This window comes from Lepisosteus platostomus, chromosome 7 (genome assembly GCF_059453375.1).
Source record: "Lepisosteus platostomus isolate fLepPlt1 chromosome 7, fLepPlt1.hap1, whole genome shotgun sequence".
NCBI classification, from domain to species: domain Eukaryota; kingdom Metazoa; phylum Chordata; class Actinopteri; order Semionotiformes; family Lepisosteidae; genus Lepisosteus; species Lepisosteus platostomus.
In genome coordinates, this window is record NC_142617.1 from 21,144,346 (window position 1) to 21,159,967 (window position 15,622).

At 35.4% G+C, this 15,622-nt stretch overlaps 1 protein-coding gene and 1 pseudogene across 9 annotated transcripts in view; both read left to right on the forward strand.

Annotated features, from left to right (window-relative positions):
- robo2 (roundabout, axon guidance receptor, homolog 2 (Drosophila)) overlaps window positions 1–15,622 on the forward strand; it is a 623,900-nt gene that overhangs the window by 198,419 nt on the left and 409,859 nt on the right. The window lies entirely within an intron of this gene.
- Window positions 1,162–1,332, forward strand: LOC148658469 (U2 spliceosomal RNA; annotated as a pseudogene).

Below are 15,622 nucleotides of genomic sequence, written 5' to 3' on the forward strand. Positions count from 1 at the left end.
AATGACTGGGGGGCGTGATGGCAGTGAGTCCAAAACAATCTGAAAGGGGAAACCAGGAAGCAGTCCAAAGTCCATGGCCGGGAGATCCATCCAAAGAGACATGGGGACGAGGACGAGGAATCAGGAACTAGGAAGTTAAAATCATAACAGAGTCAGGTGCTGCAAGTCCCGGACCCAGATGGTCAGGACGCCGGGGAATAAGACCCGCCCTCAGGCTACCCGCAAGCCCAGGGAATAGGCAAGCCTTATGGCGCCAAACTTAAGTAGGGACAAGAAAATTGGAAACAGGTGCACGTAAAATACAAAAGGTCGGAGTGCCCTCTAGAAGAAGGATGATGACCGTGAAACCCAGATTGTGAATAAGATGTGAGTGACATTGCATGGTTAATTAATTGCTTAATTGCTTACACTAATATAGCGCTTTTCTGGACACTCCACTCAAAGCGCTTTACAGGTAATGGGGACTCCCCTCCACCACCACACCAAGAAGAAAGTTAAGAAGAAACTGTGTCCTTATCATACCCTGCTGGTGTAACAGGTCCAAGTTAATTTACAGTGTTTCCAAATTGGGTGAGCGTCAAATTGAACAATAAAAAGTAGAAATAATGCTTGGAGAAAATGCTGATGCATCTGTTGCTTTTCATGGATCAAAACAGAATATCCTTCAGTTGACATCTTTGTAATTTCCTATGATTTTGCACTGTGTGATTTGTTATAAATACCTTTATTTAAAATTCCAATGAATAAGGCATGACTGGAAGCCCTAGAATTATACCATTCATGAATGCAGTTTTTGCGAATTCCCAATCAACTGACGGGTGTGGACTGCATAATAGCATTTCTAATTTTTCTAACATTCTAATATTTCTAACTAGCAGCTGTGAAGCAAATTTGGAATATGTAACTCATTGGTTATAAGCCTTTCATAGAAATTAAAATATATATGTGAATGAAACACATTCATTACTCTAGCTGTCCCAAACAACAAATCTACTTTTAAAACACTATTTTCTAAGTGAATGTTACGTGCTGAAAGCTCAATTTCAAGATTAAATGTTTGTTGTATTTGAGTTTCACAACAGGCAACATTTAATGCACAATAATTTGCTTTTAGCAGCTAATTTCTGCACACGTTTTTTGGTTGACTAACGGGATAATGGGATCGCTTCTCGACCTTTTGGGTAAGATCAAGTGTAGTATCTGTTCTTATCAGTTTAATATCTGATACATCCCCCATCGGGGGACCACATATTAAACGGATTTTTGGAACAGGTAGCTGGATTAAGAGCTTGCTCCATCCTCTCCGGAATTTCCCTCACGGGATCAATAAAGTATCTATCTATCTAAAACAAACTTAGCAATCTTTTTACTGGCTGGAGTCCTTCAGACAGAGTGGGAGACTGTAAGTACTGCTGATTATAATGTGACAAGATTTAGGCACTGCTTTGGAGAACATTATAGTTATTACCTCTATCATATATTTAATAGATAAACATATATCGATTGGCAATCACAGCTATGAGAACATCTGAGACAGGAGCATAAACTATTGATTTTTACGAACATTTATTAATTGTTTCAACAACTGAGATAGCATTTTCCAGATTTTCCAGCTGCCTGTGCCCTGGGTCTTCTGTCCCACTGCTTAGGTGTGTATTCTTGTCTGTTTGTGCCCAATCATCCCTGATTATCTCCTATAGCATATTTATCCTGCACACTTTCTTCTTTTCAAATACTTTCCCAGTCCACAATACATAATAGCCATTTTATATTATTTAGCCAATTTATAACAGTTGAAGCTTCTACATAGTAACATTAAACTATTTCTAGAGCAGAAGAAATGTTTAATGTTCTTTTTATTTGCTTTTAACAATAAAATTACATTAGTTGGTTACAGCATTCCCATAATCCTTTCTGAATTTTAACTTGTAAGACTATGACATTTGGTAAATGAAAACTGAGCGGACCACAGACATTCCTCAAGTCAAATGGAAATGTATCCCTTATTCTGAGAGATACAGTCAAATCATTGATTTCAAAATAGGTTGGCTGTAACACAACTACATAAAGGATGCAATTATCTTATTCTGCCTTCATTGCTGTCAGGACTATAATGAATAATAAATCGGTCCAGTCATTGAAATGACAATATATAAGTGTTTCTATATTTCAGATAAATGGTTGATTTCTGAAACAATATAATTTACACGCTATGCTTGCAATTCCAAAACAATGTTCTTTTTCCTGAATCTATCCAAAATTTCCTTTTCTCAAATCCAGTATTTGTTTCAGCAAAATCACTTGTGTCACTTTTTAGACCACTAACTGAATCATTAAGAGCAAATTTACCTGAATGTAATGTTTTTACTGTTTTGTTTTGTTTGTATAAACTGTTATAAACAGTTTAATATTTAAACAGTATACGTTTTATAAAAGTAAAGTTCTAGCCTCTTATTTTACCCCATCTGCTAAGACAGGATCACCTCTGTTGTCACATGCTTCTACCTCCTCAAATTGGAGAGGATGGTGACTTTCATGTGGTGTCAGAGACTGCTTTGCCAGATGGCAATTGCTTCCTCAGCTCTGCCTCTAGGCCTACTTTGCCTACAGAGGCAGCAAGAATAGGTCAATGCTTTTTGTTTGCATGCAGCACACAGACACCAGCTGGTTATGTTGCATCATTTGTGAAAGATGCCTGTAGATTCAGACCCTCAATTTGATGGCAGTGCTGATCATTCTGACAGAACAATTGTGGTTTGCATCTCTTTATATAGTATTCTGAGGAGTATTCTTTCTAGAAGAGGTTCACTACCCTCAAGTAAGTTTACCCTTACTTAAATTCGATTCACCAAGCAGTGGTAGACCTCTTTGCATGAATCCCACTCACTGTGGTTAATGAAGACAGACAGAAAGGGACAAGAATGAATAGTTGATACTCCTCCTTATCAAAACCATATTTTCCTCAGAAGCTCTGAGGGTTTGTGGCTCTGTAGAAGCTTCTAGATGCCCTGTCCTGGCACAGTCCAATTTGAAAAGATCTATTGTCACCAGCCTGGGGTAACATTTTGTACCTGAATTTTAAATTTCTATTCTCACAAGTGGTAGTTATTCCAAAACTGGCATCTAGACACTGGTACAGTATGTTGTGGCCCTGCTCAGTTGTGGTGATCCTGCAGTCTCTGTTAGATGTTAGGTGGTCAGCATGCAATACAGTATGTACCTGATTGTTTTATTGTGCCAATCCAGGCTCTCTTCTGTGTCTTACTTATTAATATTTCTTTGCATGAACTTGTTCAGATACATGATGCTTGACATATTGGTATATCAGCATATACTGTATACCAATGTTGTGTCACATGAATTCCAGTAAATGTCTTCTCCAATACCAGAGCAGTTGGAATCAAAGCATTTTACCAAGCTAGGATTTTTTGTTTTGTGAGGGAGCCCTTAATAGGTTTATTGGACTTGGTATGCACATTGATTCATCTTGGACTAAACTGCATCATGAATACTTGATTTTGATTTTTTTTTCCATGTCTAAAAATGTGATAAACTTGTTAAATCAGGAATGTAAATTTGTCTTTGTGAATGTCACCACCCAAAGCAGATGTAAATAAGCAACCACACATCTTAATATTCTGGAATCTTATGTAGCAGTATTAAAATTGGAATAGTGTTAATACTGAATGTTGCCATGTTTTGTATTACTAAAGTAGAACCACATGTATGTGTACATTTTGAGAGTGTGATCACAGAGGGCAGAACTACAGACAATCCCAGTTCTTTTGAGGTTTTTAGGCTAGCACGTGGCTACTAAACCTGTGGTCCTTCAGGTTCTTAATTAGGGAGCTGGTTATATTAAACTACTGCAATGGAATGGATTGAAAGGTCCATTTAACAGACCGGCCTGACTCCACTAGGTGCTCTCATTGCAGGCCTGTTTGTGAATATTGCCAGATAGTGACAGATACTTTAGGTAGGGGATACTACTGTATGTTTTAACAAGGAAGAATGAAAATAGAGTTGTAAAAGGACCTAAAATGATTAAGGAGACTAAGCAATTGTGGGCTAACATTTATAGCAATGATTTCACCCTGATATTATGTTGTTTAAATTGAGCTTATTAGTGTAACCTGTTCAACCTTGGGAATCGGCACAATTGGAGCGTGACTAAACGTTTTTGTTCCTACATTTATGACAGTCTGTGGCAAATCTCCGAATTCATGGCAGTGCCCATGTTAAAAACTGTTGAAAACCAGTGATTGAGAATAGAGATGCATTGAAGATTGAAGGGAGCATTTTTGCTTCAACAAATAAAGACCACATTCATTATGTATCCTAGCTTGTATCATTATTCACTGTGTCACATTTAGAATTCTGAAGAAATTGCAACTGGCTTCACCTAATCAGCAATGTTCTGCTTAGCACCTGATGATTCCAAACATAACTGGCATGAGTATTAGATTTTCATATTTCAGCATGACAATGACAATTCCGGGAAGAGAAGATAATGTAGTTTATTAAAGCAGCCTGTTGGAACAGCTAGGGTATGTTGAGCTGTCTTCATTTTGAACTGTAACCTGTGTCATCTATAATTCATCTAAGAAATATGGTCTTCTTACTGGGATTAAAGTTTAATCACTCCTGACATATGCATAGTAAATACTCTTTTGTATATTGCAGCCTTAAACCTTTATCTGACACTCACTGAATGACTTGCAGATATTGTAAAATCAGAAAAGGCATGAATCCTAAAAAAGGTTCTATGAGCATTGCAGAGGAAAGCTGCTGAAATGTTTTTCACCACATAAAACTCTACATTGATAAACTGTTTATCTGTTTAACCCAGAAATGGCACAAGCTTTCAAAATTAAAAAGTGCCCTTGCTTTTTAAACAAATTGAACCTCAGGAAAGTTTAGAGTAATTTATTTGCCTTTATTTGGTGTAAGTAATCAAAAATCCAACATAGAATATGAAGGAAATGTATTTTCCTTTTTACAAGTTTTAGATCAACAATTACATTCTGAGTAATGAATTATCTGGTGTTTTAAACTTCCTATTCACTGCATAGGGGTTGTACAATTAGCAGATTATTCACATTACGTATTATGTGTGCTCTTCTGGAACAATTTTAAGAGATCTTAAAAAACATTGGCAGCAGATCACATTTTGCACTCTGTTAACTGGACACAGACATAAAAGAAAATTGTACAACTATTTTTACAACGTAGCTGTTGTTAAGGCAAAATTGTTTGAATTTCAAATTAGAATACTGAGTAAGCCTTATTTGTACATTTTATTTATTCACATTGACTGATTATAACTGTGCTATAATCTGTTATATCTATGTGCAATTTTTATATTCTTATATTATATTTATATTATCTAAGGAAATAGAGCTTTTTCCAAAACAAGACTTGGAAACTCTTTCTGGACTTGTTTCCAACTACTCTCTTGCTTCTTCTTTAATTTCTTTCTGCTACTTCAATAAACAATAATTACTTCCGCTATTTCAATAACCAACACAATGACCATTCACACCAACAAGAGTGTTTCATAATGAATGACATATTACCAACTCCCCCCCCCAAATGAACCGTTTGATTTTTACAAGAAGGCTTGATTTGATGTAAGGCTAGAAAACAAACTTGTATTTAATACATTTTCACAGAACAAAGCTAATTTTGGCAGTTATTTGTTATGTTTTCTCTTTAGCATAATATCCATTTTATAATGATACAAAAACAGTAGAAAAACAATTGACAATACAATGTTCATTGCATATGCATATTTTGTGTGTGAATAAATTCAAAAATAGTAGTCAGAATAATTCAAATATATTTCTGAGTCAGATGCTGCTTTTATATGAACTAGACAATTAAGTAAAGGCTATTGTTTTATCTTGGAGAAAATATTTGTTCTTCTATTTGTATAGAATAGAATAGTATAGAATCTTTATTGCCACATGACCGAGGACGGTGGAAATTGTTGTTGGTACAGCGTTGCTACAGACATTAATATAAATAACATACAATAACATACAGAATATAAATACAGGACCAGAATGCACAACATACAATACTAATTATTAAAATACAGGATGACAAGAGACAGTACACAATACAGAACATAAAAAGTCACTCTATAATGTATATGCAAAAAAATGCTGAGTTGATGACCTGCAATGTAAACAAACAATTCAGTGCAATTTAAATGTGATACAGGTCTTAAAGCACAATACTAAGTTTTTGATGGTTGGGGGCACATTACTTGTTCAGCAGCCTAACAGCAGTCAGGAAGTAGCTTTTCTTGAAACCTGAAGTTTTTGATATCGGTGATCTGTAACGTCTACCTGAGGGGAGCAGCTGAAATAAGTCGTGCGCGGGGTGAGATGGATCTGCAATAATCTTGTAAACGTGTATGGTGGTACGTTGGGTGTACAAGGATTCTATTGAGGAAAGAGCAGTGCCAGTAATCTTAGAGGCCTTCGTAACAATGCGTTGAAGTCTTTTCCTTGTTAGGATGTCTGTACTTCCGTACCACACAGAGATAGAAGACATCAGAATGCTCTCTATAATGGCTGTGTAGAATCAGACAAAGGGGTGCCTCCAAACTTCCTTTATTGTCTGAGGAAGTACAATCTCTGGTGTGCCTTCATGATGAGATGGTCTGTGTTGATGTGCCATTTTAGAGAGCTACAGATATGGGTGCTCAAGAATTTAAATGAGTCCGTTATGGCTATTTGTTGAGTGCCACCCTACCATGACTACACTGAGTTTGAGTTTTTAACTGAGATTGTTTTTGAAAACAACAATATTTGTATAACTTTGTACAGCTTATGCCATTCTATATGAAATGGCATGAAAACAGCCTTTCAAAGGCTTTTAATATTTACTTTGTTATATTTGTGGGAACCATTCCCCACATACACAATCACCCACTCTAACCAATTTAATTATTGTAAGATATAAAAGCAAATGAGATGTTAGAATTCATTTTCACTTTGTGGATGCTGCACATTGGTGGTGGTGGAGGGGAGTCCCCAATACCTGTAAAGCGCTTTGAGTTGAGTATCCAGAAAAGTTCTATATAAGTGTAAAAAATTATTATTATTATTATTATTATTATTATTATTATTATTATTATTATTATTATTTATTTTACGTTGTGATAAACTTTATTCACTTGTGAAAGCAGTGAATTTCAGAGAGCACTAGATTGGAAAAGTCAGTCCACATCAGTGTGCCATATTTAGATTGTAAATAGGCTTAAAAGCATAGATGCCAACCTTGAATGCCATACACAGAGCTATTTAATTAAAGTATTTTCAATGCCACTGAAATGCCTAACCTTCTAGTTGACTCCTGAGAAACATTTAAAAGGTTTTGTTTAGCATTTCAATGTTAAATGTTTAGATTCCAGAATCTGTGTTCACTGTGAAGCAAGCCTGGAGTGTTATCTCTGTAGATTCATATAAAGGATTCTGCCCTCTTGTATTAACTATGCTACACAAGAAACAGTAATAAATTGTAAGTCATCAGCAGCCCTTTTCAATCTATTGCTGAATGAAGGCCTTCCTAAGGACCCTCTACAGATCCCAGTCTTTAGCTCTTTACATCCACATCTTTCCCACAGTCTTCTTAATTTATGTTTGGAACTTCCAGGAGGCCTCTTTTAATTTTTCATTTTTGAATTCAAATTTTCATTGTGCATTACTTTTTGTATTTTCTTCATCAGGGTTTCATGTGTGATATTTTCTGTTGTTTAGTGTCTTGTTTCCCATATTGCAGGTTGTGGAAATGAAGGTATTTCTCTCTAAAGAGATTTTTACCAGTAGTGTGAATATGTTCTTAATTTCCCACTGGAAAGATAGGTGCCTTTGTTGAGAATATCTGCACCTGTATGTCATACCCTGATTCTTTCTTTCCTAGGTTAATTGTCATTTTATTTTCTAAAATAAAATAAAATACATTCTTCTAATGTCAGATTCTTTCTTGCAATTTTTCTGTAAATTCTCTACACTACATATTTCTTTTATACAGTACCTACAGTATGTACCTCTACCTATTGCTTTTAGGTCTCATATACATGAGTAATGCACAGGTTGAAGATTTTCTTCTTGAGACATAAATCTACTCTTTTTTCAAGTATTTATTCAATCTTCTAATAATAAGAATTAACTTTATTTTATATATAGTGTCTTTAAAAATGAGCAGGATTAAACAATTACAATTAGGATTTGGAATACAGTAGAAAAGTTAAATAAAAGCCCTTCTAAACAAGGTTTTGAGTCTTGATTTGAAAGTGCTCATGAAAAGTGTCTTTCTGATATTCTTAGGGATAGAATTTCAGAGCTTGGAGGCATAGTACAACAAGCCCCTTTCACCCAGAGTTTGTACACAGTGAATTAGATGAACAAAGGTTGTGAAGTGGGGAGTAAGAATATAATAATCAGACAAATACTGATGTGCCCAGCCATGCTTTAAGCCATAGCCATACCTTGTAGGTGACCATGAAGATTTTGAATTTGGCAAGGAATGGAAACACAGTTTGTTTTGTAAAATGGTTTGTTTCAGAAAATATTGGAAATCACTTGTAAGTTGTTCAAAATAACCTGATTATTACGATTATGATTAATTTATGTTTTAGTGTCCTGCAGATGCTGGCATCTACATTTGGTTTCATCTTAAATTAAGGAAAATCTAAGCCATCCATTTTTTTGTTGTTGTCAGGGATTCAATTAGAAAGAGCAGAGATAGCTCCTTCATTGTCAGATTTAGTATTTATATAGATTTGAGAATCATCAGTGTAGAAATATTCATTTAGACCATGTGATTTTAACAGCTTACCAAGTGGCAATATATAAATACCATTTACATCAAGCCCTGAGGAACACCAGACTAAATGTGTCCAACATCAGAATTGAAACCCCCAAGAGAGACAAAGTGTCAATGATCAGGGTGTGCAATAGTGGCAGATGAAATGGTGTTCCTGACCACATCTGTTACCCTGCAACTCACAATTGGCAATCCACCGAAGCTAAGCTTGTGTGAGTCTGCCCAGTACCTAAATGGGAGACCTCCTGGAAAGTTATGTTTGCTGCTGAAAGATGTGTTAGGGGGACCAGCAGGGAACATGTACCTGTGGTCTGTGTGGGTCTTAATGCCCCCGTATAGTGATAGGGACAATATACTGTAAAAAAGGTGCCGTCCTTTGAATGACACGTGAAACCGAGGTACTGATTCTCTGTGTCCATTAAAACAAATCCAGATCCAATCCAGATCCAATCAAAGATCAGGATTATTCTACATGGGAAAACACTCCATAGAAGCCCTGCACACAACATTCTCCATGTGCAGAAAATAATAGCAATAATGTGTTCAGGCCAATGCCCATTACCAATCAATATACAGGAGAGAGCTATAAAATATTGCTTACTCTTGAAAAACAGTGACCAGAATTCCAACCACCACAAGACCCTTGTGAGCCATGAACTGACTCCAGAGTAGCATAGCTAAAACAACACGAATCAAAGTAACCCAAAACACAGCACAAGCCAGACAACATTACCTCACCCACTGTGACACACACACACACAAACAAGAAAAAAAGAAACACAAACTGTAATATTACAGGATAAAGGACAGCAAAAAGCATAGACTCAATGACCACAGCCTGGCTATATAAACTGGGCAACACTGGCACACCTGGCTTCCCAGAGAAGGCAGGCTGTGCTTCCACTGCAGGCATGGAGAAGCAGAGACAGAGATGTACTTTCTTCTCACTGTGAGAAATACTCTCGGATACACAGGTTAACATCCTTCCCTAAAATAACAAATCTAATCCCAGAATTTCCATACCTCCCAGAATTAGAACAACTTGCTGTCCTATTTAGAGAGAAGGGAAGAAACTCACCAGAGCTGGCAGCCTGAGGGACAGACAGTGAGCATGTCTCTCAAAAACGTGTTTTGTTTTATGTATGTAAATGTACAATAATATGTTTGCACTGTAGATGTCAGCAAATGCTGTTCTGTATTTGCTTTGGCAAACCTGTAAATCACCAAACATGCAAATAAAACTTGAGTGAAAAGGAGAACCAGAGTTGAGGCTGTAAACAGGTGTTGATAGTGGAAATAGGAAAAAAAATACAATAATATGTTGTACATTATGTACAGTATAGACAAGGTAAATTTTGTATAATGGTTCTAATAAGAAGAGCAGTAAGGGTTGTGTCAGAATGTTTAGTGTATTTCTGTGAAGAGAATTATTCTAGTGGTACTGGTGTTCGTGTTTTCTGTGTGGTTTTTGCGTAAGTATGTGTATGTACTGCACGTGTCTTACATTACTCTATTGGCAAATTAAGAAATATATTTAATTAATTCAAAGTCTTATTAAACTGTTGAGGCTGATTTTTATTATTAATATAATATATTAATATTTAAATAATTAAATATTCAGTTTATATTCACAATCTCTTAAACCCATAGCTGTACTGGGGATGTATCAAATGTTAAATTGAGGAAGGGAGATAATAACTTCAACCCCAACCCCCACCCCACACCCAAGGTGTTAAATCCAGTCAAAAGGGTGCAGTGTCACAGAGTTGTCACAGAGTATGTATTAGGTAAATACCTAATAAAAATATCAATATAGAATACATATTAATCTGATTTAATTACAAGAGAATTATTTTATTTATTTAAAATTTTAAATCTTTGTTTTCAAAAGACCTGATTAAAACCAGGAATTACTTAGTAACCAGGACAGGTAGACAATGCCAGGAAGTCATCCTGTGAAGTTCAGGAAGTTAGTTCCTAGGCTAAAGCTGCATCAGTAACGTGTGGGAATGTGTCTGAATGTGTGGAAATGTGTATTGACGGAGATGAAAATAAAAGACCCAAATAAATAACCCAGTTTCCCTCCCCCCTGCAAGGAGATAATGTGCCACCATGGCATGAAACATTCCCTCCAGCGCTATATCAGAAAAGTTCATCTGAAATGGGTGCTTAGCACCATGAGTGTGACTTTGTTGTTGTAAATGTTGTATACACAGAAAAAACACAATTGCTATTTCTGCTAAAGGACATCTTTAAATTCCCTTGCTCTTTTGGACCATCCTTGCGGTTGTTGGACTGGAGGTTCATTCATGGTATTGCTTAATATTAAATTTTTAATTTAATATTAATTTTTAATATTACATTTATATCATTTTAATATTTGACATTATCCAAAACTAATCATACAATTATCAGAAATGTGAATATAGTTTGCATATTATTTTATTGTAATAGAATTGCAAGTACAGTATATTCACCATTGCAGTTACAACATATACATATTTTAAGTTATTTATTAGAAGTTATTAACCCTACTGTATTTCACATCTACATATGAGAACAGATTTTGTTACTATACTAAGGGTGTAAACCAATAGAATTGTTTTATAATCCTGCCATTGACATCATTCACGTTTGCTAACTCATTCATGTTATCAATTTATTAATATTATTTTAATATTTAACACGTTGTGATATATAAATAAAAAATGTCAAAATAGTGTACGTATTATTTACTAAGGAACAAGTAATAGGTTTAGAATTTACAGCATGAAATAAACCTATTACGTGTTCCTTTACAGACTACACATGTTGATGCAGCTAACCACCTGAACTATATTATGTCCTATTTTATTTTTAGAGAAGGAATCTTTATTTGTTAAAAGTAAAATCTGTGCCCTGACTGGGAATTGAACCTGAGATACTCTTGGTAATAGATGAGCACTTTACCACTGTACCAAAGCATTCGTTGGTGTGCAACATTACAACAATAATAACAATAATAATAAAATGTAGTTAAAACAAATATCAAAATCTTTCCAAAATAACCACAAGTGAGCGAGTCAGGTATTGATGCAGATGTTTACGAAGCTACCAACTATATAAATATAACATATTTCTATCCATAAATTAATATCCTAAATGACATTCTACCAAAATTTCTTTAGTTACATGATTACATATTAATATTTCCTATAAACTGGATTTTAAAAAGTACAACTTTTTTACAACTATAATGACAGCTAGTATTCATGGAAAAGGTTAAAACATTACAGCTTTTTATACAGTATATAAACTTGATATAGTTAGAGCGAGCACATCAAAACATTTCCAAAATAACCACAGTAAGTAACTGAAATAAAGACTTTGATGCTGAAAATGTTCATGAATAAGGTGGAATACTGTCATGTACTTTCTAATTTTAGCTACCACTACCAGCTATATACAATATGTATAATATATTTATATTCATAAATTAATATTGTTTATGACATTCACAGACATTTTATTGTCAGCTACTCAAATTTACCTCTAGGTATAGAATTCCATATTAAAATTTCATATTAAGTGGATTTAAAACTGATTAACAGTAGGGAAACAGATTAAACGAAGTAATCATTTCACTAACATCACACCAAGTGCCACCTATTGATCGTCACTTTGGTCAGTGAATCACACAACGTACCGCGCTGCAGTACAGCCAATGCAGTACTAAGAATTGATGCATGTTCTCAGTGGTTGCATCCGTGTATATAACTTCCTTTGTAGGGAGTAGTCCTTTTATACGCACGTTTAAAAAATCTCATGGCATGTACATGCTGAGTTGTAATACTCCTTTGGAAACAAAATACTGAAATCTAGTCATGTGATTTCATAAAAATGCCATGTGCTCAATGTTTGGTATCTGAGTTCAGTTATAATTGACAATGTAAGATAAGAATGAAAATAATGTAACTTAGTGTCTTGATTTCAAGCTCTTTGGTCACAAAAAAGGTTACCTTGGAAAGGGTGTGTTGACTTTCTATAGACACCTTACAGTATGTGCTTTCTAGCTGTTGTTTTTATAGTTGCTTTTTTGCTGCAGGATCTCTTCTAGTGAACATCTGGTAAACACACTGTCTACAAAAAAGAGAAGACATGGGCTTGATTAATTTATATGAATATGAACATTTTTTGTTTTTTAACTATTAAAACAATAGGGGTGGCACAGTATTGGCTGGTGCTGTTGCTGAACAGCTCTTAGGGCCTAGTACAGTTGCAGGCTTAGGAACTTTCTGTGTGGAGTTTGAGCACTCTATTTTATATGGACTTTTGCTAGGTGCCCCATTCTTTCCTATTTATAAAGACCTGTTAGCTACGTTAATTACTCTTTGAATTATCCCTGAGTGTGTTTTGCCTTGCACCCTATGTTTCCAGAATAGAATTAATATAGCCAGAACCCTCATCATGAATAGGCTTCTTTTTCAAAATGTACGGCTACATAAAATAATAGTATAATGACTGCAATATTTTTGCTAAAATGTACCATTTTATTAAAAAAATGAAAAAAGAATCAATAACATAAATAATAATCATGTCATGTAAGTCTAGAGAAATTAATGAGCCTTATTCTAAAGAAAAAAAACTTAGGCATATTCTTGCATTGATAACCAAATTGTTTTCTCAAACTGTGCATTAAAACAACATGTTTAATTTCTGCCCATCTGCTCCTGCCACCCCAAAGGAAAACACCAACGACAAAAGAACTTGTGCCATTACAAACAAAGGCAATTTCAGGACAAGGACATAAGCAGTTTCACAAATTGCATGCTTTTTTATCTTTTCCACAACAAGGCTAGTGGAGAGATAAGCTTGATGTTATATTGCCTGGGCAAATCCTTGGTGTTGTGTGAACTGACAAAAAAGGCCATTGGAGTAAAAGTGGAATCCTGGAGGGCCTACTTGTTTTGTTCCAACTGGAGTAGTTAATAAAACAACTGTCCCAGTATTTTCTTATACATACACCATATTTCTTTAGGACTTTATTATTTTGATTAATCAACTGAAGATTTCATTAAATGTACAGTAATTGTTATAAACAATATCTAAGCCTGTTTAGAACTATTAACTGTTATGCATTTAAATATATAGACCAGCTATATGAGATCTCAGGTACAACATAGACCAAAATACACAAGGCACTATAGGGATTAAAGTAGAGGCCTGTAACCTATATTTTTAATATCATCTTGAGAATATTAGGTAATATCGGAGCATGCCATTTGTACAGTATTGGCTTCCACTACTATCAACCAGCCTCACTGTTCACTTTTTAATGACATAAGAAAAGTTGTAGAGGAGAGGAGGCCCGCCTTGTTCCTTTGAATGTTTAGTTCCTGGGTGTATCTCAAATTTCATTCAGCTGTTTCATGAAGGAACCTGGAGTTTGGGTCTCAAATGTTTCAGTCACTCACAACCTTTTGTGAATTTCTCACTTGACCCTGCCCTTGTCTGGCTCCTGATCATAAAGTAATACCCTGGGTTTACCTAATCTATTTGCTTTATGATACCTTGAAAAGATTTTGTACTGAGTAGAAGAATTACATAAACACCTAATCTCTTTTATGTGTATGTTCCTGCTGCTCAGTATTGCCCATGTGTTGTATACTATACAGCATATGCACCTAATTCCTGCATATTTGCTTTAAAATAAAATAAGGAGAATAAATAACAGAATTAGCACAATTAAAAACAATGGTTTAGAATGCAGTAGAAGATGCAAAGGGCAGACAGGCATCAATTAAATAAAAGCCTTTTATAACAATAAGGTTTTGGGTCTGGATTTGAAAGTTTCAGGGAAGGCAACTTTCTAATATCCTTGGGAATTGAATTTCCAGAGCTTTGGGGCATAGCAAAAGAAGGCCCTATCACTGATATTATGTAGATGAGCTTGGGGGACAAACAGGAGACCAGAGTCAGATGGACAAAGCTTGCAAGGAGGGGAGTAAGAAGATACTGTCAGACAGATACTGAGGTACCAAGCCATGTAGAGCATTACAGGTGATATTTCAGAGGTGGAAGGACGATGTTTCTACAATAACATGTGGGTCAAACACCAACCCTGGGTTATAACCCCCAACTTCAGTCTTGTCGTGGTTTAAATGAATGAAATTGTGAATTATCCAGGTTTATGTGTCAGAGATACAATTAGAAGAGTGCAGAGACAGCCACTGTCAGTGTCAGGTTTAGTAACTAAACAAGTGGTGGATTTCACATGCAGGCAAGCAGCATCAAGCTGAGAAAAACTAGAAAGGAACCAGCGAAACTAGGCATGCAGGTAGGGGGTGTAATAATAACATGCATTGTGAAGAGAATGAGATGATGGATCTCATGGCACTGGCACTGTAACACCACTAGCAGAAATTGGGATCCTGAGTTGAGGTGGATGTACAGTATCTCATTGGTATCTCATTGGTTGCAAGATCTCAATATCCTCGCAATACTGAAAGGTAGATTTTTCAAGGTAATAATTCAGTTTAAGATGCAGTAAGTGAAACAAGTTTTACCTTACAAGCTTTATGTTGAAATCTGGGACAACAACAAAAAAATGAGAAAAGGTCATTATTCATGGATCAGGGACTAACAGGTAGTTCTGAAGAGCACCTCAATTCAGCAGCACAGCTGTAAAGGCAGTTGGCAGTAGAATCAGATGGTGGTAATCCTATTACAGGGAAAGAGCAATAATCAATATGGCTACAGTTAGCGGAGAATATAAAGATATTGTGGTAGCAAAATGAAGAAGAAA